The sequence below is a fragment of the Lucilia sericata genome, unplaced genomic scaffold (assembly GCF_015586225.1).
Source record: "Lucilia sericata isolate MDLA Ls3-8-SP2 unplaced genomic scaffold, ASM1558622v1 Contig000022F_arrow, whole genome shotgun sequence".
NCBI lineage: Eukaryota > Metazoa > Arthropoda > Insecta > Diptera > Calliphoridae > Lucilia > Lucilia sericata.
This window is the reverse complement of record NW_023994060.1, coordinates 844,032-856,728: the sequence shown is the minus strand read 5'-3', so window position 1 is coordinate 856,728 and position 12,697 is coordinate 844,032. Positions and strand designations below refer to the sequence as shown.

General features: G+C 26.9%; 1 protein-coding gene across 2 annotated transcripts in view; it reads right to left on the bottom strand.

The window, feature by feature from the left end:
* The window catches only part of LOC119608747 (sodium/hydrogen exchanger 9B2), an 86,041-nt gene that overhangs the window by 60,937 nt on the left and 12,407 nt on the right, over positions 1–12,697 (bottom strand). The gene's annotated exons all lie outside the window — the stretch shown is intronic.

Below are 12,697 nucleotides of genomic sequence, written 5' to 3'. Positions count from 1 at the left end.
GTTTTCATATAAATTTCCTTTCTCCAACTCCTACAACTACAACATGTTTATATGTACCGATGTCTTATATAGTTTTCATGTTGCCACTTTAGTTGCAAGTTGCACAACCTGAATAAAGTATAAGTTTTTTATACTACTTAAGTTTGTATGTATTATTTCATTTGTCTTTTTCACTCTTTCTATCTTCCTTTCTGACTTTTTTGAACGTTATACAAAGTGTGTTAGTTGAAAAGAATGAAAAAAAACGCAATATTTTTCATGCCTGTTTGACTGCAGTCATAAATGTTGACTTTATTTTGTTTGTATGTGCAACTGTGCGTATGAGTATCATAGATTTATTTTTTATTTTACCTCAACTTTTCCTCATCATCATACTCCAAAGACAAAAACACATACAAATACATACTTTCATTTAGATTATTGCTACCCACATTTTATGTTTAAGATTTACTTCCTATTTTTCTCTTTACTTATTCACTCTGATTTTTATTTCCTTTTTATGCTCAAGTTGTTGGCAACATGAAGGTTAACTGAAATATGAAACAAATCCTTAAGTATATTACAGAAGTTTTTCCATAATTTTCTCTCATCATTTATCGTTGTTTTTTTATATTTTATTATTAGTTAGTTTTATTTAAGTGATACATATTTGCAAATAATTTATCAGGTATTATAACCGATAACAATGTTGTAAGAATAACAACAGGATGTTGAGAAATATTTTAGAATACAGGAAATTGGGTTTTATAGCACGTTATAATAATTGAAATAATTTGTAGATTTTGTCATTTGTGAGACACACTCTTCTCTTCTGTTTATTTCCACAAAACTTGTTTAAAAAATCTTAAAATTTAAATTTAAAATTTAAAAATTTAAAATTTAAAATTTTTTATAAGTTTTTAACATTTCCTATTAGTAGAAAATTTACAAAAACTATATATTCACAAAAAAAAATCCGTATAAATAGAAAAATTTACGAAATTTTTCTTTAAATGAAAAATTAAATTCATAAGCAGTACTTTATAAATAGCAAATCTAACAATAATTTTCGAAAAAAGTTGTAGTTATTTTTTTTTTTTTTTCAATAAAAAATTTATTCAAATTTATTGCATTTTTTTATAAAAAGATATTTATAGAAAACTTCTCTTAAAGAGAAAATGTTTTTATAAAAAAAGTAAAGTTGATTGGAATTTTCTAGAGGAAAATTTATTGAAAATTTTTTATTATAATATTTTTTCTTAAGAACTTTCTATAAAAAGAAAATTTAGTGAACATTTTCATAAAAATAAATTTATTTTATATTTATATGGGGAATTTCTTGTCAAGTGACCCAACTCAAAAAATCGATTTTGACGAAATTTGCACTAAGGTTAGTACTATTGGATTGTAAGTCAGACACAAATTTTCAGCTCTATCGGTCAAGAACTGCCGGACTTAGAGGGGATCCAAGTTGGACATTTTGGACACAGGGTTTTATTCAAATGAGTTTAAATTTTCACATATTGGTCCTAACAAAAATTGTCCAAAGGAGCTCAGATAGCTATTTCTTCATAGTACTAACCATGGTACAATTTCATCCCATCATCTCTGGGTCACTTGACACGAAATTCCCCATATATAAAAATGTATGTGTGCTAAGTAGAGGTCGTATATCTCAGAAACTGCAAGAGCAGTTTTGTATAAACATTTTGACATCCATATGAATACATTAGGATAAAATGGGCAGCCTAGCTATAATAGGCGTGGCACCTCCCATATAAAGAAAATCTTAAATTAGTATATCTGAGAAAAAAAGTCCTCACTTTTTTCCGAAAACACTTTAGTATCAACATGAGTGTTTAGGACAAAAATGGGTGGACTGTAAATAGGGGGCGTGGCACCTCCCATATTAATTAAATACTAAAATTCGTTTATCTGTTAACTATTGAAGATAGAATATTACAATTTTGAACAAAGACCTTTAGCATCTATGAGAAAATGGGCGGACTTCCAAAAGGGGGTCTTGGCAACTCCCATACGGCTTTAATGTAAAAATTCGTATATCTGAGAAACCATTAGAACTAATATTTTAAAATTTTGTACGAACTACTGTGACATTCATGTGATAATTTGGGTAAAAAATTGGCGGAATAGATTTTAGGGCGTCTTATCTCCCATATAAATTAAATTCAAAAATTCGTTTATCTAGGAAACTATTGGAGCTAGAAACTGCACGAAGAATTTTAATATCCATTTGAACATTTGGGAGAAATATGGGCGGACTGTTATTAGGGGGGCCTGTCACCTCACATATGATTCAAGTACAAAAATTCATATATCTGGGAAACTATTAGAGCTAGAATCTTAAAGAATCTTAAGTTCACGAAGAACTCGGACATTCATAGGAACATTTGGGTAATAAATGTTCATATGTTCACCTCCCATATAAATTTAATATAAAAAGTCGTATATCTGGGAAACTGTTAGAGCTAGAATCTTTAAAATTCCTAAAGTGGGATTTTTACAGACATGGGGGTTAATGATTACACAAAGTAATTCATTACATGGTCAATTACAATTACTTGTAATGTGTAATTGAGCAATAACCAATTACAATTACTTGCAACTATAATGGAAATTTTTCCAATTACAATTACTTGTAATGTGTAATTGACCAATAACCAATTACAATTACTTGTAATTGTAATTGAAGTTTTGCCAATTATAATTACTTGTAATTGTAATTGAAATTTTCCAATTAAAATTACTTGTAATTGTAATTAAGGTATTACTAATTACAAATTACATGTAATTATAAGGAACAAAATTCACAATTACAAGTAATTGTAATTGGAAATTCTTCAATTAGAATTACAAGTAATTGTAATTGGCAAAACTTCAATTACAATTACAAGTAATTATAATTGTCAAAACTTCAATTACAATTACAAATAATTGTAATTGGCAAAACTTCAATTACAATTAAAAGTAATTGTAATTAGTAAAGCTTCAATTACAATTACTTTAAATGTAATTGAAAATGTAGTCATTACTCCCCAAGCCTGGATTTTAATTTATATTGACTTTAGGGTAGAAAAGCACATTGGGTATAGTTAGCTAGCTAAAGAAAATTTATTTAAAATATTCTATTTCATAAATTATCTATAAAAAATTTCTTTAACTTTCTTAAAAAGACTTATTGCAAATTTAATAATATTATTTTTATAATTCATAAGTTTTAATTTATTTTAATGTTTACTTAAATACCATAAAAAATTCATTAATATCTTATGAACTTTTAAAATTGTTTTTAATGTCATATAGTATACCATATATTATGAAAAACCTGAAATGTACCTTGGGCTGTAAGCCTGTACTTTTCATTAAAGTTTATAAAAATAAATAACAATTTGAATAAATATTTTTCTAAAAATTTTATAAAAAAACTAAAAACAACAAAAATATTGTGCTTATTGAAGCTGATGCACTTCATATTACGTTTTTCATTCCATTTTCTTTCTAATATTCATAAATGCATATGTGTGAATTTATTTGTGTATGAATGTGTGTGTGTGTGTACGTTCAAATCACGTACATATGTGTATTTTGTATGTATGGGTGAGCACTATGCGTCTAGTTATGTGAAATATTTAAAAAAAATATGTTTATATGCAAAAATATGCAAACAGTTTTAATGTGAATTAATGTATACCTATTAAAAAGTATTTTTTTTTTTTGTTCATGAATGTCAAGCTAATTTATTGACTCGAATTTGACACTTGTCATGTACTATGTAATGCAGCTGAAGTCAATATTCACCTAATTATTTCAATACTTTAATGTCCCCATTTTACAGATAGGTTACTGGTAACTGCAGGGTTTTTTTTTTTTCATAATAACAAATTTATACCCAATACACTGAGAAAATTTCTAAGTTACGTATTCTACATTAGTTGCTTCTTATTTACATTATTCTCAGAATTGCTAGAAAACTTAAGGTAACATTTCTGTCAGTGTATATTCTTTATTCACTCAAACTCACACATTATTTAGGTTCTTGGCTTCAATTCGTGTGAATCAGAATATTTATTATTTTATGTAAACGAGACATAACAGTTGTGCTAGTGATTTGTTTTATTATACGTATGAGCGTTTTTATGTTTATTTACATAGTTTTTCTTTTTTAGTACTTCTCACTTATAACTTGATTAATTTTTTTTTGATTCCTAAAAGTGTTCAGTATATTTTTATTTTATAGAAAATTTTCTAAAAAAAAAATTTCTTCCCACACCAGCTAGCTTTTTTTGAAATTTTTGATCACATTCGAGTCATTTATGACTTCAGTATATTTTTATTTTATAGACAATTTTCTAAAAAAAAATTTCTTCCCACCCCAGCTAGCATTTTTTGAAATTTTTGATCACATTCGAGTCATTTATGAGTCTTCTGCACGATTAAAATGATATTTTTTGATCATAAATGAAACATTCGTCGGGAGAAAATGGTACCCTACGCGCGACTATTCTAAATGAGTCTTCTATGAGCCCCACTTCTGATCAATTATGACTAATTTTTTAATCTTTTTTAAAGCATTAATGAGCCGAATAACTGGTCGTTTTATAGTTATTTCCGAATCATATTATAGTCATTTTTGAGTATTTTCTGAGTAATTTTTATGTTTGTTACAGACAAATACAATATGTACAACAGAAAACTGTATTTGATATTCCAACTGCGCGAAATATAACTACAAACTAAATGTGTAAACAATCATATTTCAAAGACCTGGATAACCTATTTATGATTGGTATAAATTTTGTTATTGTGTTTCAAATAATTCAGATTTTAAACATTAATTGGAATTATTTAGACTTAGTTTATCTTCTGCAGAAGATCATTAAATATAGAAAATTATTATAATTAAAGCATAATATAAATTAAATTTCCTTGACAGAAAATCGACTTTATAAATATCACACAAATTCAAATACTTATGTATTTAGTTTTATAAACGAAATGAGAATGAATATCAACTCATTTTAGGCCACACAAAACGTTTTGCTAACTCTTCCAAAAGAGTCTTTTCGGAGCCCCATTTCTAATCAGTTTCGACTCATTTTTGAATTGTTTTTGTGTCATTTTTAAGTGTAAGTGTTGCTGTTTCATTACAAACAAAAACAATTACATAATTAACAATTTTAAATCTTCCAACTGCTTGAAATATGATCACAAAATAAGTTTTTAAAACCATCATATTTCAAACACCACGATGATCAATTTATGATTGCTAAACATTTCGTTATTGTTTTTCAAATATTCAGTTTTCAATCATATATTGGGATCATTTTCGAGTCATTTTTTAAGCGCTCAACTTATTAATCACTTTTAGGTCATCAAAAGGAGTCAAAAATGACTGAGTTTACTGAATAATCATCCAACAATCTTCCAAATGCTAGCTGGGACATAGAAAGTATAGAAAATTTTCAATAAATTTACTTTTTATAGAAAACTTTCGATAATAATTTTTAAGCATTTTCTTTTTGTAATATAGTAATTTCTATAGAAATTTTACGAAAAATTTTATTTCTATAGAAATTAATAGATATATTATTTTATATACAATTTTCGATGAATTTTTGTTTTATAGACATTTTACGATAAATTTTCTTTTTATAGAAAATTTTTTACTTTTTGGATGAATTTTCTTTTTATAGACAATTTTCAATAAATTTTTTGTTTATATAAAATTTTAGATAAATTTTGTTTTTAAAGAAAATTTTAGATTTTCGATGAATTATTTTTTATTGAAATTTTTCGATAATATTTATTTTTATAGAAAAATTATACTTTTATAAGAAATTTTCAATGAATTTTCCATTGTCAATAAATTTTCTTTTTATGGGAAATTTTCTATTAAATATTAATTTTATTTCTATTTATAGAAAATATTCTACATGTATTTAAGAACATCTCCCCTCAAATAGCGCAGAAGGGTTTTTCATAAAACTATTAATATTTGTTATAAAAAAAATAAATAACAGAAATGTTGAAAATCACATGAAAAAAAACATTTAAAAACCTGATATGTATATGAGAAGTAAATAATAAAAATCTTTGTCAACAAATAAGTAGAAAAAAAAATTATACTTAAATAAACACAACATTGCACTCATCTTAATTGTACAACTCCTGCAACTGTGACAGCAACAAAATCATCATTAAGTGTAACCAAACCATTTTTAAATGTGTTTTTGTAAACATATTTCTTTTTACAAAAATATATTTCATTTTCAAAAGAATTTATTATGTTTTTTTTTTCTCGTTTCTCCGAAAGAATGCAAGGTCTTCATTTCTAAAGAATTTAGTTCATTTTAATGTATTTCATAGTTTTGTTGATATTTCAATATGATGACATCAAATCTAAACAAAATGTAAAAAAATACTACTAGTATCTAGTACTATTTAATAGGAAAATGTATAAGAGTTCATGCTGCTTTTAAAATGTAAACTTTTTTTTATTATTTTAAGCGAATTTTATAATATTAAGTTTTATAACTGTACTCATTTATATCCTTTCTTTATAAAAAATAAGATTATAATAATTGTTTTTTAACGTTTTAAGGAACAATTTCCTACAATTTTTTATAGAATTTTTTTTAATAGAAGTTTTAAAGAAAATTATTTAAAATAGAAAATATATGGGAACAATTTTTCATAAGAAGAAAATTAATTTCCATTCTTCAAATATCAGAACAGAGAATTTATTAAAAATCTTGAATAGAAAATGTATCAAATAAATGAAAAATTTTATAATTTTTATAGAAAATTTCGAAAGTACTATTGAAAAAAAAGTACTATAAAATACCTAGATTATAATTTAATCAAAAATTTTATGTTTCTGTGTTCAATATTATATACAATTCAAAAAATATAATTTGATGAATTGAAAAGTATCAAAAATTCCTTTCAATAGATTCTCATTCACCAAGGTCCTACATTTAAAATTTTATTTTCAATATCTATGTTCAATATCGTAAAAATATCAAAAAGTACCATCGGAAAAACGAAAAAGTACAAAAATTTCTCTCAATAAATTCTCATTTAATAAGGACCGTGTATTCCGGTTAACCATTATAAAGAATCTTAAAGGCAACATTTGAAGAATAGAAAAGTACCAAATAGTTCCCACTTACAGAATATTATTCAGTCAAGACCATGTATGTTAACATTTATGTTCCAAGGTTGAATATTTTAGAAAATTAAAAAAGTACCATTTATGAGATAAAAAGTGCTAAAAAGTTCTCTCTTAAAGAATCTTATTCAATGAGGACCGTGTATGTTTAGTAATCATGTGTTTTTAATTCATATTAAAGAACATACAAAGAGTATCATTTGAAGAAAGAAAAAGTACCAAAAGTGGAATAAATTTTACCTAAGTGGAAAGTACTAATAAAAAGAGTACAATTTTCCCCTTTTCGCTTAGAAATATACTTTTTTCGAGAATTAAGTTTACAAAATGTTCCGTATTTAAATCTATATATCACAGATAAAGCTTAAACGATTCAAATCTGCATTTTCTGTTCCAGAAAAATAGTGCTTTTAAAAAGTACCAAACAACTTAATCGAATTTGGTCCTATATAGGCCTTAGTACTCGAATTCCAAAATAATATACCAACAGCTTATTTTGTGTGAGTAAATAAACTACTTTTTCAAATTTTATAAAAATTGGCTCAATGAGTTTGAATAAAATTAAATTTCCCGTTTTTTCCCTTTTTGGTACTTTTTCCCCCAGTGAAATAGTAAAAATTTTATTACAATAAATATCACAGAGTTAGTCCGTAATTTAATAGGAATAATTCAATAAACCGAAAAAGTTTTCTTAATGTGCTAGAAAAAAAGTACCATAAATACCTTTTACACCCAAAAAGGACTGAATTTTAAAAAAGTACGTACGACACAGGTGTCTCATAATTTTAGGAGACGTATCCAAAATATTTATAAAAATGTTATTAGGTTAATTAGTTCAAAAGTTATAAAGGGACAAAAAGGTACCAAAATCACCTTTGTTACACATTTTTACCCCTTAAAAGTACGAATTTTAAAAAAGTACCAGACACCCATCTGCTCATTTTAAGAGTAGATACAGGTGCATTTAAATTTGTTCTTGTATCACTAATATTGTGTAAGATAATTAAGAAAACCTGTTTTACCCGTTTTCCTCCTTTTTAACCGTAAATGTACAAATTTCAAAAAATCCCTTCTTAGTGGATCTACATAACCAAAAACACATCTACTGTCAAAATTTCATGATTCCAGGTTCAGCCGTTTGGGCTGTGCGATGATGAATCAGTCAGTCAGTAAAGCTACTCTTTTATATATATAGATTAGGGTGGCCCCAAAATAGATGTTCATGATGTTCTCACCGAAAATGAAAATTTAGTTCATTCTAAAATGCCATTTCTCAAAATTTTTGTCCTGACGTCACTATTTGGTGAGCAGGAATAAAGGATAAAAAGGTCCTTTTTTAAGTTTTTATGATTTTTATCATATTTCTTGCAAATAAACCATATGTAAATTTAGTATCACATGACAACGTATATACGTATACAAACGTATACGGTCATTTTCATTAGCTTTACATTGGTATATAACACTTTATGGTTTAATTCAATTATATATCAAATTTTTCAGTTTAACTAAAGTATGAACACAATTTATCCTAAGCATCTACTTGTTTGTTAATAACGATTTGTGTGTTGTTGTTTACATTATTTTATAAATTCAAATAAAGATCGATCTAAATTGAATTTTGAAAAACGGAAACGGTTTTAAAAATTTTTTGAAAACAATTCCATTACCATGCCGGTTTATATTTTCTGACTAAACGAAAGAGCCTAATAGGACTTCTAGCGTAATTTTGAATAATAAAAATAAAAGTTAATACTTATTCAGGTTGCTCTTTTTCCGATATTTCCAAAGCATTAACGTTGCATAAGCTTTTCATACCAAATTTGGTAGTTTTTTTTTTCGTTTGTTAGGATGGTTTTAATAGATTTTCGACGGTTTGCAAACCGTAGCATTAAGTTCGGCTATGACGAATCATAAATACTCTCACCATCTAATAATATATCGTAAATTTGAGAAGACGGACCTACATATACATATGTATAAGGACTTATTTATGACTTTATGATGATTTATGCACATTTGGCTAATTTTCTGAAAGGGACCTTTAATGGATCAACTGTGGACCGAGCTCTTCAGAATTTCAATGTTTGTCGAATTGTATCATAATTTCATTATTATTAAATTATTCCTTAAATTGCGATGTATTCAAGAAATTTATTGATGAAAAACTTATTTTATAAAAGTGGGAGTGGGGGGGGGGGGGGGGTAGTTAGGGTCAAATATGGCCCAATTCTCATTAAATTTGTAGGAGAGATTTATTTTATTTTCATCGCTATAGTAATCGTTACAAGTCCATTTTGGATGTTTTATTAGACGTTTTGTAAGACAGTTTGAATAGAGACTAGCGTATTAGGACCGTCCTATGGTTAAATTTTATCAAAATATCTTGAAAATTGTGGCCTGTACCTTGCGCACAAGGACAGGCAACCGAATAGACAGATGGACGGACATGACTTAATCAACTCAGAAAGTGATTGTGAATCGATGGGTATACTTAAAGATGTAGGACCAATATTTTAATGGTGGTGTAGGGTATAAATATATGATTTTAAAACATGAGTTGTATTTAGACCAAAATTTGGTACTACGATTATAATTTCTTCAGTGACATAGCTGGTTTCGGCAGTAATAGGTATTCATTCATATTTGAGAGTATAGGCAACAAATTGTTGATTACTCAACATCAATTCACTCTGACAATATATGTACGCAAATGTTCAGAATACATAGGTAAACTTTATTCTTTAATAATATAAGTGCTAAAAACATAATATATAATTAAAAAAACTGGAAATATGCCTTAAATACACTCTTGAAATCAAATCATGCAAAATAGTGCTCCCGGTTAAATATGCAAAAATAAATGCCCAAATTCTTAAAGTCCATATGATGATTTCCCTTGTTATAACAAATAGATGTACTTAAATTCCACACAAAAAAATTCTTGTGATAGTTGAGAATTCCCATATTGTAACTTTAACGGATTCGAATGTGAAAAAAAAATTTAAACCTATCATGGACAAATTAGCTTTAGCTGATTTACTAATTATATAATTTCATTGTAATAATTATGAAAAATAACTTAAATTTTAAATGTTTTACAAAATACATTAAATTTCACCTAAGGCCCCATCATAAAATGTAAAAATTTGTTTCCTGATTGACATGTATAATAATATATACAGCATTTCAATGTGAATAAAACAAAGTTGAAAAATATATATTTTAATGATAGAAATATATATTTTTTAAAAAATACGATTACTACTTATTTCCTTTATATAATGTGATATACATATGTATTTCATACAACCAATATTTTGTTAAGCTTTTTATAAAAAAAAAAGCAAATTTATGCTCATATTTTTAGAGTATTTGTGAAAATTGCATTATAACACAATTATTATTAAAAAAAAATTTTATGTAACAGATTTGTTTCTTTTCCGTTTTTTTGGGAGTTTTTTGTACTTCTCTTTCAGTTTTATATCAAAATAATTGCAAATCAAATGTAAATATTATTTTACCAACTTATTGTTGGTAAAAACTTGTTATTCTTTTTTTTTTTTTTTTTTTTGAAATTATGTTTTGTATTCGTTTGCATGTGTAGCTGTGATATTTGTATAAAATTATGCACTAAAATGAATCTATATGCCTTCAAGTCATCAACAATAACTATAACTTCAGCATCAACATCATCATTAGTATTATTATAATAATCGTATGTGAATAAATGTTGATGGTTAGTCTAAAACTGAATTTTTATTGCAAATAGCTGAAAAATATTTTCAACTTGAAAAACATAATGAAATAAACTCTATGCTGAATAAAAGTTCATCCTTTTTATACTAGTAAATAGTAGTAAAAACGAAAAAAATATGTATATCACAGAGAAACAATGGAATTAATATACATACATGTATTTCATGTTGCTAAATGTTAGACAGTGTGATATGAAAGAAGGTATAAAATCTGTATTGTTGAGTATAATATTAATAGAGCGAAGAGAGTTGAAACTAAACGTGTTTCTTTAAGGAAAAAATAGGGGGTATATTTCCCTTTTCCCCCTGTGGATCCGCGCCTACTTATAGATAACGGATTATATTAACTCATGACCGTCTATCTGTCTGTCCGTCTATATGTCTGTTGAAATCAGATATCTTTGGAATCAAAAGTATCAATAATTAAATCATACATGCTTTCAAGAAGTTTTCAATTAAAAATCAACAAAATCGGTCTATAAATAACTAACATAATAATAAGAATTCAAGACAACCTCTGAAAACGGCCGAATATAGTCTTTTTTATACCCAACATTAAAAAGGATAGAGGTATATTCATTTTGTCGCTCCGTTTGTAAACATTGAAAAATTTATCATAGACCCACAAAAGTATATATATTCTGGGTCCTTATTCTAAGACGATCTAGCCATGTCTGTACGTTCGTCCGTCAACTGCTTTAACAGTCATAACTGTTTTAAAAATGTGAGTATAGCGATGAAATTCGACACAATTAAGTTTCATGTAAGCCAAATTCTCTCTACCGAATTTTATGAGGATCGGTCCATAAATGACCCTATACCTCATATATGTTCCCCTCCAAAAAATTACTGTAACGCCCATTACTGGCTTAAAAATACGAGTCTAGCGCTGAAATTCGAAAAAATCAATCTATCGAATTTTAAGTGGATCGGTCCATAATTTACCCTACCCCCCATATAAGGCCCTCTTCAGATTAAATTACTTTAACGCTCATTACTGCCTTAATAATAAGAGTATAGTGATTAAATTTGGCATACGCAAGTTTCTTATAAGTTAAAATCTCTCTACTAAATTTTATGAGGATCGGTCTACAATTGACTGTACTCTCCATATAAGACCCCCCTCAGAAAATTACTTTACCCCTCACTTCTGCCTTAAAAATACGAGTATAGCGCTGAAATTAGACATAAGTAAGTTTCTTATGAACACAAATCTCTCTACTGAAATTCATGAGAATCGGTCCATAATGGAGCCTACCTTCTTCAAAAAATGACTTTAACGTACATTGCTGGCTTAAAAATGCGAGTATATCTACGAAATTCGATAAACATGAGTAAGTTTCTTACAAGCCAAAATCTCTCTACCGATTTTTATAATTGACCCCGATTGGCCGTTAATCCGAAAGGGATGTGTCCATAATTGACTTAAGATCTATTTGAAATATGTATTAACCTAATGTTTATAGGGGAGCATTCCATTAACGGCATACAGTTTGATGGTGGGTATTTAAGATTCGGCATAGCCGAATATAGCACCCTAACTTGTTTCATATTGTTTTCAATATTTCCTATCACCCTGTAACTTGTGAATACTTTATATCAAAATAAAAACCTAAAATATTCACATAACACTACTACATACATACGAGTGGAAATCATTTATACACTAAAATAAAATAAAAAAATAACTAAGAAAGTGGTATAGTCGGTCATGCCGACCATATATTACTTTTCACCAGTAATCAATGTTTTTGGTACTAGATGGCAAGCA